We start from the raw sequence: 13,786 nt of genomic DNA, 5'->3' as shown, positions 1-13,786 counted from the left end.
ATAAGGGATCTCAATTTTAGGGATTCTCAAGTCCAAGGGATCCTAAAACCAAGAAATCCCAAGACCAAGAGGTTTCTACCTCCACATGACCCTATGGTGCGGCCCACCTGAGATCTGGATTAACCTGAATTTTGGGCCCATGGCCTAACATGGCCTGATAAGACGGATGAATTGGGTGGATATGATACATACATCATGTAGGGTCCCATGTGTAGGGGCACCCCAAGGAGTCTTCCTCCCTCACGTCACTAGGCAATAACTCCCAATGACACGTTTCTTTTTATTTGTTCTTTCTTTTTTTAAAAAAAATACACTATCAATGCGAGCCCCTCAAGCAGGTCTAATGGGCTCTGATTTGGGTTGATTTGGACGAACAGGGACTCCACATTGGGTCTTGCAAGATTTTAACAGCAATGGTTCGCTTCTCTCATTACGACCCACTTGAGATCCGAATCTGTCTCATCTTTTGGCCCATGGCCTAAAATGATCTTGAAATGTCGGTGGACCGTGTGGATTCAATATAAACATCAAAATAGGGTCCCACTTGTGTGACCCAAAATTGGCCAAGAATGGGTTACCGGCCATGTGCATGGCATTCATATATATTTTATATTATTATTATTATATTTATTATATGTTTTAATACACTATTAATATGGCCCCCAAGTGGATGATCTAATCCCTTCACCATCTTAACCACCTCAGATGAGGTCAAATAGACTCTGACTAGGACTAGTTTGGATGATCAGGGACTCCAAAGTGGGCCTTAGAAAGTTTCAACAGATGGGCATTGTTCTCCTTAGTACGGCCCACTCGAGACTTGGATCTGCCACGAATTCTTGGCCATGGCCTGAAATTATCTAAAGTAGATGGTGGACAGTGTGGATTAAACACATTCATCATACTGGGGTCCGCGTGTGGGGGAAGACCAACGAGGCTTCTGCCCTCACCGTCACTGGACAATAACGCCCAGTGACATCCTTCTTTTGTTTCTTTTTGTTTCTTCCTTTTTTTTTAACTATGTGGGGTCCACTAGTGGTCATCCATTCCTTCCATTATATTGCTCATCTCTCTATGGACCAAAAGAGTCCAATGATGGGTAGGTCTACCACCTACACACACAACAATCGGCCTTAGAAAGTTCTAATAGTGGGACTTAGTTTCCCTCAGTGCGTTCCACTATGAACTCAGATTTGTCTCATTTTATGTCTCATAGCCTAAAATGACATGGAGAAGGTGGTGGACGGTGTGGATTAAAAAAAATACATCAAGGTGAGGTCCAAGGTTGGGATGCTCCCCACTCCACGACTGCATGGTCGATGCTCCCACTCGCACCATTGGTTGTGGTGTGATCCACCTAATGGTTGGATCAGTTAGATTTTTAGGCTCCTTGGCTAAAATGAGCCAAAAGATGGATGGATGGTATGGATCTAAGAAATACATTCATATGGGTCCCACAAGTGAAAACTCACTCCAAACCTCCTCTGCAAAGTAAGAAATGACGATAGGTAACCCCTTATTATTTGTGGTATGGCCCACCTAGAATTCAGATTAACTTCATTTTTTAGCTCAACCCCAAAAATGAGAAGGGAACTTGGATGGATGGTGTGGATGATATACACACACACACACACACACACACACATCATGATGGGGCCCACGAGAGAAACCCACATGGTGGCTTTGGAAGGTAAATGGTTCTAGAGACATGTCTCTGGACATTGTTACGTCTAGCCGCAACGGTACCACTGCCCCTCTCCCTCTCTTATGTTTTAAGGGTGAGGTAAGGCCCACCTAGGAAATCCACTCCATCCATTTGAATGTCCAACTCATGGTGGGGCCAATAATCTTTGGATCACATCCATTTTTGATGTATTTTCACCATCCAAGTGTGCTTACACAATCAACTGGTTTAAATAGAAATTAAACATCATGGTGGGCCACACAAGGTGGTTCATGCTATGATAGCGTGTGGGACACACTCTCCAATAGCGTGGCCCACTTGTGGTTACCACAACACCATGAGAATAAGAAAAGAAATGGAAATGAAGGGAAATAGATCCGGCCATCGGGGTGGCCCCCCGCTACTATGGGGTCCACCACATACTCAATACATGATCAAGATAGGTCTCACCCATATGGGCCCACCAAAATAGAGAAATCATAAAGAAGGGGAGGGTTTTGACCCTCCCATGCACTCACTTAGAAGGATGGACGGTTGGATCAGCTTGAATCGGTGATCGGATGGTCCACCAAGCTCCTCTCCACTCCTAATTCCTCTAATCACTCTTTTCTCTATTCTCTTACTTTTACTCTCTTGATCTTTCCTAATACTCTCACAAGCTTTCTTTCTTTTCTCTTAATCTTTCCTTAATCTTTCTTTCTTTTCTCTCTTTCTCTTAATTTCTCTCTAATCTTTCTAATATTTTTTTTTTTTCTCTCTCTCTCTCTTAATCCTTCTCTACTCTTGCTAGGAAATGGTAAAAATGAGAGGGAGTTAGGGAGTTTTTGTGGTAGAGATTTTAGGATAGGGAGGGAATAAGGGGAAGTTTGAGGGGTAAAATGGGGAGAAAAAGAAGAAAAGATTGATAGCTACCATAGGTAGGAGTATGGGTTGCATGCGAATGGCATGTGTTTGTTTGACTAATAGAGAGAGAGAGTGACATGAGTGATGGATGACTTAATTGATGGATGGATTGATTAATTTGACAACATGGGGATTTGTGCAAGTGAGGCCCACGTGCATTGTGTGGCCCATTTTGAATTGTGCCAAAATTGTAACTTCTAATCTAAGGGTCGAAATGGGGCATCTCGTGCAGCATTGGAATCATATCGCCCACACGGTCGTTAAGGTATACGTCTCAGGGTATCGCAGTACAAAAGTAGGGTAACGATCAAAACTCATCAATCTACTCTGTAGGAACATGTCATTATCAAATTAGAAGTGTACGGAAGGTATCGCGAGGTTATGGGTCTTACAGTAGTTCTAACTCAGGCTAGAGAAGGTGATGCTTCAGGCTCTGGAGAGGCCGAAGAGGGTGACACCTTGGGCCCTCGAGCGGTCGACGTTGCTAGACCAAAGCCCTTTTCCCTTGGGCATTATATGAATCGCCCGAATAGTTGGGCAACTAGGCATGCTCCGGAAGATCAGATTGTCAATCTGATCAATACTCATTCGGAAGTTCTTCTAAGAGATGTAGCAGTGATTTGCTACAAGGTATATTTTTCCTCATCATTGTCCTTATTTGTGTTGTGTTTAATTTCTAATGCGCTTCTTTTGTTGTAGCTTGTCCCTGCTCTTCTGTCTACTCGCTAGAAAGTAAGGAAAGTGGCGGACGAGTGTGAGCAGGCTGAGGCAAAGCTCCAGGGAAAGACTACTAAGGTCAAGGCCCTACAATAGGCTCTAGAACTAATTGGGGAGGAGCGTGATGCTCTAAAGATCCAGCTGACCGAAGCTTTGCAAAAGGAGAGCTCAGCATTGACAAAGCTAGAGGGGAAAATATCACATCTTTCTTCAGTTGAGAAGGAGCGATTTGAAGTGGTAACCGAGGCCGTGGAGTTGAAGGCTAAGGTTGTGACATTGAAGGCCGAACTGGCGAGAGAGAGGGAAAGCTTGGTAGTCAAATTGGCCAAAGTTGAAGCGACTTTGCTTGCCTAGTTGTCTAAGGCTACGACGGCATGTTTGAGCATAAAAAATTAAAGAGAGAGGAAAAGTGAAAGAAGTGAGAATCAATTGATATTGGTTGCACAACACGCAATTGAAAAATGAATGAAGATCCATTGCACGACGCGCAATGGAAATGCCCGGGCAATGGGACACACCAATCGCTCAATGGGAATATGTTGCGCAGATGAAGCTATTTGCACGTGTGGAAGGCTATAAATACCCCTCCACTCTCCTCATTTGCAGTATTCGAAGACTTCAAAAGCAAGCAGAAGATCAGAACTTCTTCTGACTCACTATAGGGGTAGCTGCGCACCAAATAAATGTATTCACTCATTGTCCGTGCAACACTTCTATTGCTCAGATACTAACTTTCTAAGGATGAATTATGTCTTTTGGCTGTTGTGGAAAGGTTGGTTGATTTGAAAGGGGCAAAGTTCTCTAAGTCTACAAGATCAACCGAGATAATATCATTTCCGCACAACTTCTCCAATCAGAAGATTACATTATGATTTAAAATGCTATCGAAATTGATATTTGAATTTACTTGATTCTTGTATTCTGTAATTGTATTTAGTTTATTTTGAAATCAAGGGAATCATGAGAATGTAAATAATTCAGAATGAATAAAATATTTTGTGATGATTGATTTTTCATTATTTCTTTGTTATTCTTGAATAAGATAATCTCCCAAATCAAATACATTCATTTCTTGTCGAAATAAAATGGCAACTCTGCTGGGGATTATTGAATATCCTCCCCTTCATCTCCAAAGTAAAGTGCAAATTTATTCAAATTCTTACTGACAATATATCACATGGTCTTTTCATAAGAACTACAATTTCAGTCAAATTACAATAGCAACTTTTACAAGTAAGATACTGATCTTCTACTTCGTACTGACTGGGTTTGTCGTAAAATATGATCACAATTAATCTCCGAGCCAAAAGACTTGACCAAAAGCGATATGTCGCAAGCTACTATCGGAGTGATATCTGTATCTCCATTAGTATAAGACAATGACAAAGAATGGGTTGTCGTGTCTCACCGAAGGTCGAAAGCCCAAACCTGTTCGGCTATTAAACTAGTCCCACCGCAAATGATCAAGGGACCAGTAACACGAAATGCTCCAAAATGAAACCCAACACTTGCTTTACCTGCATTATACCCTGGAAAGTCCCCTTGCTCTTTCACTTCGCAAGACTTCTCAACCCTTTCTGTCGTGAATGTTCGATGGATTAAGAAGGAAAAAGGCAAATCACCCATAGAAGATGAATCATTTTGTAAGTGCTATAATGTTTAAAGCACAATTTGTTTGTCAAATTTCATTTAGTCAAAACATATTATCAAGAGATCTTCAAGTATGGTTCAAGCCTAGTCCAAGTTCTAGTAGAAGATCAAGCTCAAGTTCAAGTAGAAGATCAAGCTCAATTTCAAGTAGAAGATCAAGCTCGAAAGACAACATGAAGTCAAGATCAATTGATGTTCTAGTAGATGATCAAGCTCCATAAAGAAGTTCAACTCTTTAATCTACTTTAAGACAAAGAAGTTCAATCAATTCAGGTATTATAAACCCTAGAAAGACCTTAGGTTTAGGTGCTTTTAAAAACTATTTAAATTTGGCTTTTTATGCTTGTATTTAGTTAAGTTTCGACTAGACTAAGGTTTAGCTCGACTAGCCTAAGTTTTACTCAGTCAGTCCTACAACAAACCAAAGAAAAACAGAAATTTTGTTGTTTCTTCGGCCAGTCGAGTGGCTTGCTCAACCAGTCAAAAGACAATCTTCGACCAGCCCTAAGTTTCTTAGCTCACACTTTAGCAACAGAATCCGTTCAGATTTTGGCTCCTTCGACCAGTTGAAGCCCACCTATGACCAGTCGAAGATTTGTTAAATCTTATCCCACTCAAATATGAAAATTCATTGGAACTGAATCCGGTGCTTGAGCTAGTCGAAGACTATCTTAGGCCAGTCAAAGAACCAACTTCTTTGCCTATAAATTGAGGTTCTCTCTCAATCTGAAAATTCATTCAAGACTATCCAAATCCTTCTTCAAGTGAGAGAGAAGCTCCATTTATATTCAAGCTATTTGAATGGTATTTATAAATTACTTTTTATAGCTTTTTGTTTAATTCCTTAATCTCAGACTCTATCATTCCGATTCTAAAGAGAGTGGATATTACTCTTCTTATTGAGATTTAAATGAATTAATATAAGTAGTCATTGGTTTAATCTTAATTAAAATCAATAGAACCCTAGACCTTTTCTATCGAATTGAACATTGAACATTCGACATTCAAGAAAAGAAGTTCTTCGGCTAAAGCTTCTTCTACAATGAAAATCTCAATGTTTATTTTTCTGAGATAGCCAAAAAATCTCAGTTAGGGTTTTTATTTGTGATAGCCTAGTAAAATCACAACTGTATCAAGTTTTAAGGTGACCCTGAGAAAACCTTTCATAGTGAAAGCCAAGATTACGTGGAGAGTAATTTTTGGAGTAAAGTAGGTGTGGCTATTTGAGAACTGTTGTTGAATGCTTTTATTATTTTTATGGTAAATGGTTGTAATTTCATTTCAGTACAAATGGTGAATGATTGTAATATTTATTTTATTTACTCTTGCTTAGTTTGAGGTTTTTATTCTAATCACATTCGTAAAATAAGGTTGTCCTACCTAAACTTGTTTGGGTAAAGGTTGTCCTACGAATCAGTTTGAATCAATGTTTTAATACTAATGCAATTGAGATCTTTAATTTATTTATTATTCAGCACTTTATTCGATTATTTGGCATAGTCCTATTAATCCCCCCCCCCCCCCCCCCCCTCTAGGACTTCTTAAGCTTTTATTTTCACATTCTCCGCAAAATTCATCGAGCCTTTGCAAAAAATGCCTCCACAAACTATATCGTGATCATCCGAATCCTGCGGGACTATTAAAGGATCAAGCGGGTGTCCTCTCTCATCAAGTCCTTTCATGCCTGCATACTCTTGTCCCACTCCATCAACAACTCAATCGGGAAGCAGAGAGGCCGCTATGTATGGCAAGAACAAGTCAAAACCTATTGCTAACTACAGAAGAGCGTATGGCCAAAATAGCATAAGTGTAAAGAACATTAATGGAAGAATGAAGAAGCCTCCAAGAAGGTTTGGCCACCTTGCTCACAATGTGGCTTAGATTCTGACCCCTCCTATGATGGATACCACGAACGACCATGAACAGTGACCCGAAGGCTCACAATCGTCGAGAGCAGGGTCACAAGAATCGGCTCCCCAAGCGAGAGTGATAACGGAAGATGAAATGCGGCAAGTAATAATAGAGGTTGTCAAGACAGACAGGGAACACAAGCATCTGGGAAGATTCTGATATAGAACGTTGTACCCCAGAGAAGTTGAAGACATGTTGTTCCCCACTATCTTCAAGCACCTAGACTTTCAAAAATTCAATGGAGATGGATCTCCAGAGGATTATCTCATGCATTCCATTCGATTATACATAATTTTTCTATAATCTCACAGTATTGTTTATGATTATTTGGCTCTTCTTTAACAGAAAAGGCATTCTGGTGGTATTCGAGCCTGGCCCCTGAATCTATATAAACCTGGGAGTAGATGCAACATGCGTTCATCTCTAATTAATTTCTTCTCGTCCAATCGGGATGTTAGCATCACCGAGTTAGCTTTTGTGCAGCAGAGGGAGAATGAGCCAGTAAAAAAATTTATCGATCGATGGAAAACCCTGGGGGCATCATGCAAACAATTGTCAAAATAAAAAGAATAGGTGAAGATGTGTATGAATTCTATGGAAATAGGGATAGTGTTCGGCCTCACATGCACTGAAATAAGAACCTTCCATGATCTCGCTACAAAGGTGCATGCACTAGAGATGATGACTAGGAGAATGCCGGCATTTCAAAGTGAGATATGTAGAAGAGGATAGAATAGATTGATAGAAAATGTCATTGATCAAGAAAAGAAAAGTAACATTCCTCGCGATAGACAAAGAATGAAAAAAAAAGAGAAGATACAGACCGCTACAGAGGACGTGTTAGTGATAAAAGACTCAGACCATTTGATTCTCGTGAAGGGTACGTGTTCAAAAGGGAAGACGTCGTTTCCATGATGAATCAATTGCTGATCGCCGGAATAATAGAATTCTCTCCCTCTAAACATCTTGAGGAGGCTGAAAAAACAAAAGAAAAGAACTATTGCCACTATCATCACCTGCTGGGACATGAACCCTGGGCCAGCCGATACCGAAGCCAAGCAAACCCCCTCCTAAGTTGATCGAGCCTTACTACCCCTTTTATTCTTGTATAATTTTTTATTTTTTTGTACTGCCTATTTGTTATCAATGAGAAGATAATCTTTTGCAGTAATTGTCATGCATAGAATTTTTAAATAGTAGGTCTGTTAATTGTAAGCTGAGCAGATTGGCCAAGTAGAGGCGTTAGAGCGAGCTCTTGAGCCCTTTTATTAAGGGAATTTTGCCCTAGTAGAATAGGTGAATGAGCTGCAATGGTCCCTTCTCAGAGGACTGAGTAATTTTCTTGGGACGATTGTCTTCCCTGGTATTAAGAGATCTTCATTGTAGATTACATAGTCTGAGTAGTATTATTAATTAGTGGTCCGACCTCTTCTTTAAGGGTCGGGCAATTGACGAGGATTGTTTCTTCGTTGCACTAAGGGAAGTCCTCAGTAGGCCATGTAGTAGAAATTAATTAATGACCCGACCTCTTTTATAAGGGTTGAACGATTAGTGAGAGGATATTTTTTCCATTGTATCAAGGGAGTTCATCGGTAGACTATAGATCAAACAATGTAGACAACAAGTAGAATTCAAAATTTCCCTGCCTTGGAATTTTTATTGTAGATTTTATAGGTCAATTATTATAGATTCTAAGCAGTAGACATTTAGATTCTGACCTAAGCATTGGTCGGTCTTCACGAGTAGTAGATCTTCAGATGTTCGGTGTTCCATGGATGTGACAGAGGTCGTCCCTCCATGTCTTTAAGTTGGTGGGTTCCTAGTCGGGTAGTGCTCGTTATCTTATATGGTCCTTCGCAATTTAGCCTTAGAGTCCCTGATCTAGGCTCCTTAGTGTTTTGGAAGGTTCAGTAGAGGACCAAATCTCTAGTTCGGAACCTTCTCGTTCTTACTCTAGAATTATAGAATCGGGCGACTTGCTATTACCGAGTTGCAACCTTAAGTTGGGCTTGCTCCCTTTTTTCTTCAAGTTGATCAAGGTCCAGTGTCATCTGCTCGGCATTCTGATTTTCATTGTAATAATGGATCCAAGTAGTCAGGAGCCCAATCTCGACTGAGACAATGGCCTCAGCCCAAAAGGCCAGGGAGAAAGGAGTTTCTCATGTGGTCGTTCGAGCGGTGGTCTGATACGCTTAGAGGACATGAGGGAGCTCATCGGCCCAAGCCTCTTTAGCTTTCTCGAGCTTGGTTTGGAGGTGGTTTTTTATGATCTTATTGACTTCCTCGACCTGACCGTTAGGTTGTACGTGTTAGGGTGATGAGTAGGCATTTCGAATTCCGAAGTTCCCACAGATGCCTTAGAACCGTTCATTGTCGAACTGCTTCCTGTTATCCAAGACAATCGTATACGGGATTCCTTACCGACATATGATGTTTTTCCAGACGAAGTCAGTGGTTTTCTACTTAATGATCTTGGCTAACGGCTCGGCCTCAACCCATTTAGTGAAATAGTCGACCATGATGACTGCGAACTTGGTCTGACCTTTGCCAATTGGGAGAGGGCTGATGATGTCTATCCCCCATTGGGCGAATGGCCATGGCTCGATCATTGGGGTCAGCTGTTCGAGTGGCTGATGAGGTATTTCCATGAATCTCTGGCATTTATCGCACCTTTGGGTGTATTATTTAACATCTTTCTATATGATCAGCCAAAAGTATCCTTGTCTGATTACTTTGTGGGTGAGGGTATGACTGCTAGAGTGGTTGTCGCAAATACCTTCATGTATTTTTCTCAGAACATACTCGGCCTCTTCAGGTCAAAGACACCGAGATAGGGTAGCAAGAACCCTTTTTAATACAAGGTGTCCCCGACCATACTGTACCGAGCTGACCTGAATTGAAGCCTGCGTGCCTTGAGTCTATCTTCGAGTAGCTTACCTTCCCAAAGATACTCGATTATTTTACCTATCTAGCTTGGGATCGAATTTACTAGAAGAACTATATCTGGGCTGAGCTTGTTGATGCTTGGCTTTGCCAGAACTCAACTAAGATCGTTCGTGGGATGTTATCCTCAACTATTATGGCTAGCTTCACTGATGTATCTACTTTAGATTTTTCCAACCTGGGGATCAGATTGAGGTCGCACTTGAGGAATTTGCTCATAAGTTCCTAGGCCTTCTGTAAGTAGGCAATCATTCTTTCCTCCTTAGCATGGTACTCATTAGTGACCTAGTTAACGAGTTATTAATCACTGTAGACTTTTAGGTTCTGAGCTCCCATTCCTACTATCAGCTAAAGTCCAGTAAGTAATGCTTCATACTCTACCACGTTGTTCAATGTTTAAAATACAAATCTTAAGGCATATTGCGCGCAGGTCTAATTGGGTGCCTCAAGGACTACCCCGACCACGCTGCCTTTAGAATTGGATGACCCGTTAATGTATAATATCCAAGTCGGTGGGTCGAACCATGCCAGTTGATCGTCCTCGATTGATTCGTCGATTTCACTGCTTGGATCGGCTTTCGGATTTTGGCCACAGGCGAACTCGACAATGAAATTGGCCACCGCTTGAACTTTGATGACGGTCCGGGGTTGATATTTGATGTCGAATTCACTAAGCTCGATCGCCCACTTTATAAGTCTTTCTGACACTTCGGGCTTATGGAGTACTTGGTGGAGGGGCTGATTGGCCGAGACTATGATTATATGGGCTTTGAAGTAAGGTCGAAGATGACGAGATGATATGACTAAAGTGTTGAGTGTCAAATATTGCAAATTCTCCCCTATTTATATCTTGGTTTTAAGAATATGATGATGCTTAATGGTATATTTTATACATCATGTTTGTGTTGCAAGGTGAATCTAAGAGCTTTGACTGAAAAAAATACTAAAAGCATGAATTTGATACTCAAGAATCACCAAGGCAAAGGAGGTCATAGGAGACTAAGAATGAATAGTTCACATGCCAAAGATTCATGGAAACCAAGTACAAAAGTTGAAGAAATGACTCGAAAGATCACAGAATCTATAGAAAAAACAAACAAGTTCGATCCAACTGAACCCATGTTCGGATCGACCGAAATCACACAAAATAGTCTAGCAGCTGAAAAATAAATTCAGATCTAATTCAGTTCGATTGATAATTAATTCGGTATGACTGAAACCCAATTCGATCCGACCGAAAGGAGGATTTGGTATGACCAAAAGTGCATGAAAAGTTCCAAACAAGAACGATCACTACAAAAAAATAGGACAACGTCGATGGCTAAAAACCGTCCGCATTGACCTTCGTCGATGACCAAAAGCCATCGGACGGTCCGTCGGGAAAGGGGGCATGGGTGTTTCTCGCCAACGGATTTAAACCGTCGGTGTCTTTGACGGTGAAAGCCATCGGTGTTGCCGACGGCGAAGTTCGACAAGCAAAGTCGTCGGCTAAAAAGCATTTGGCGATGGCTAAAAGCCGTCGGCATTTTTCAGTTAGTTATTAAAAGAATGAAATTTGATTACCTAATCAATGCACACATCTGAACTAGCTTAATACCTATTTCTTCAAAGCCCCAAACCAACCAACCTATTTGATAAGGTCAGTCTATACAAAAGAAAGGAAGAAATCAAAATCAAATCTACCATCCAAATCCTAAATATATAATTTGTATATTCATTAAAAAATGATTGTATATATGATACCCAATCCTAGGTTCCCACCTGGCCATGACGGTTCATGACAACTATATTTAAAAGCAATCTTGAGAAGAATGTTGATACAGTAATTAAATCTATGCTAACATAAAATATATATATCTCAATTCTCACAAATCATATGAGGTAAATCTTTCAAATTATAAGCTAATTCTCACCTTCTTAGTAAAGATAATGATTACATTCGAAGTAACGTATAAACCAAAGTTTGATTAGAAATAAATTTTGGGCAATTTGGATTAAACTATATAAAATGATTGCTGTAGTTGAATCTGAAGCTTTGAAACCAGCCAACAAACCTCTAAGTTCTTAATGAATTACCTAAAATAAGATATGGATTGTCTCTTAAAAAAATCAATGACAAGAGTTAAGAGGAAAGATAAAATCAAATCAATAAACTTCAGAAAATCAAATACAACAAATAAAATGCTTGATATACATGCACACAGAAAGTTTTGGTCATATATTAAAACTATAGATCTCACCTAATACACACATCAAAAGTTCACATTTCCTGGCAGGTCTGTCTGTTTGTAAAGGTGCATGGGAACTAGCACCGCTAAATGCTGATTTTTTTAAGACTGAATATTTAAAAGATGAAAATTTTGATCTACAAGTAGAAGTCCTAGTTGGGCTTCTAGGTTAAACCCGAACATAGCCTTGACTGTGCTATCTCAGATGGGCCCGGGCCTAACCACACATTTGCAACTTATGTATGACTTGTTCAACACAACAAACTTTTCTGTCAAGTGAGCGTTGTTACATAGCCTCACAAGCATGAAGAAACCCTTTGAAAGCATCATCCAACCACATTTATTGCGAGGAAGAGAGGAGAGTGACCAATCCATAATTAAACTGAGCATCCAATAATGGATTTGACATTCTAGCCACAATTTAGTAGATGAAACAGAAGGTTGTGGGAGCATTAACATTTTGAAGATCGCAATGATATTTTGATAATCTAAAAACAATAGGGGAGATCTAGGTACTTACCTCTTCCCCTTTACCCGAAGGCTAGCTCCAACCAAAAAGGCAATCCTTATTTCCTTCGTCTTGAAAACGTCCAAGCTGACTTACAAACAAAGGTGAGGCAAAGGTCACCTAACAAGCAATAAAAACACGAGCATATCTCTATGCACATTTAGCAAAACAATAACTTTTTCACAAGACCACTTGTCACAAATCACAAGAGCTTCTCTCAACAGACATCATAGCTCAAAGCAATATTGCAAGAACAACATTTTTTTTTCTTTTTGAAACGTAAGAACAACATGCATATGGCATAATTGTTAAAAAGAAAAGAGTGAAGGGAGCAACAGATACTAAGACGAGAAAAGAAAGATCTACATACTACAAACCCCTTGGAAGCACTGGTGTCATAATCCCCTGGAGCTAAAATCCTTGTGAACTCCCCGCAGGAACCAAAATGTTCTTTTAAACTGTTATGGATCTGCAGCCAACATAAAGAACTGAGAATCCAAACCATGATTACAAGATGAGGGAGCAGACAGGCAAAATAAGCTAGCTTAAGACCTCAAGGACTACAACAGCCCATATAGAAAAAGTCTACTTTCAGGCACCCATCTATATGCACCAAAGAGAAGAAGCGCCACACATGTTCAATGTGATGGTGTTTTCATCAAGCGGGACCACGGTGCATGTACTGTATTTAGCAATTAGGCTCATCCACTCGTCAAGTGTACCATAAATGAACAAATGTATAGACATAAAGGGTGTCGGCCAGTCCATGATCTATGGAAGAGTGGCCCATGGTAAGTGGACCATTCCACGGATTCAGGCAAGTAGCATTCACAATGGAGTGGAATCTGTCTGATGCAACTTAGACCATGCATGTGTGCCAACTCTACACATGTGGATGACCATGGATGCAGGTCCAAGAGTAGCATTCCTTCAGATAAAGCTGTCCAACACCCCTAGTGAAGTACTCCCAAGTACAAAACCTACTGTAAGCACATGCATACACTCATAAAGGTAAAGGATTTACAGAACTTCACCTAATTCACATCAAGAGATTTGTCAAAATCCCCTACAAATAAATAAATTATTGCTTTCACTACAAGAAAAGAGGCCTAAGCCGACCAATGGCCCAACCCTTTACCCGCAGCCAGTTTTATCGGCTGCAGGCACAGGGACGCCCTATACAATTTAAAAAAAACAAAGCCAGCCCTCATTGCTATTTGAGCACCGTATCTCGCTGCCTCT

Source organism: Magnolia sinica, chromosome 4 (assembly GCF_029962835.1).
Source record: "Magnolia sinica isolate HGM2019 chromosome 4, MsV1, whole genome shotgun sequence".
NCBI lineage: Eukaryota > Viridiplantae > Streptophyta > Magnoliopsida > Magnoliales > Magnoliaceae > Magnolia > Magnolia sinica.
The sequence above is the reverse complement of the archived record's forward strand: the minus strand, read 5'-3'. Positions refer to the sequence as shown.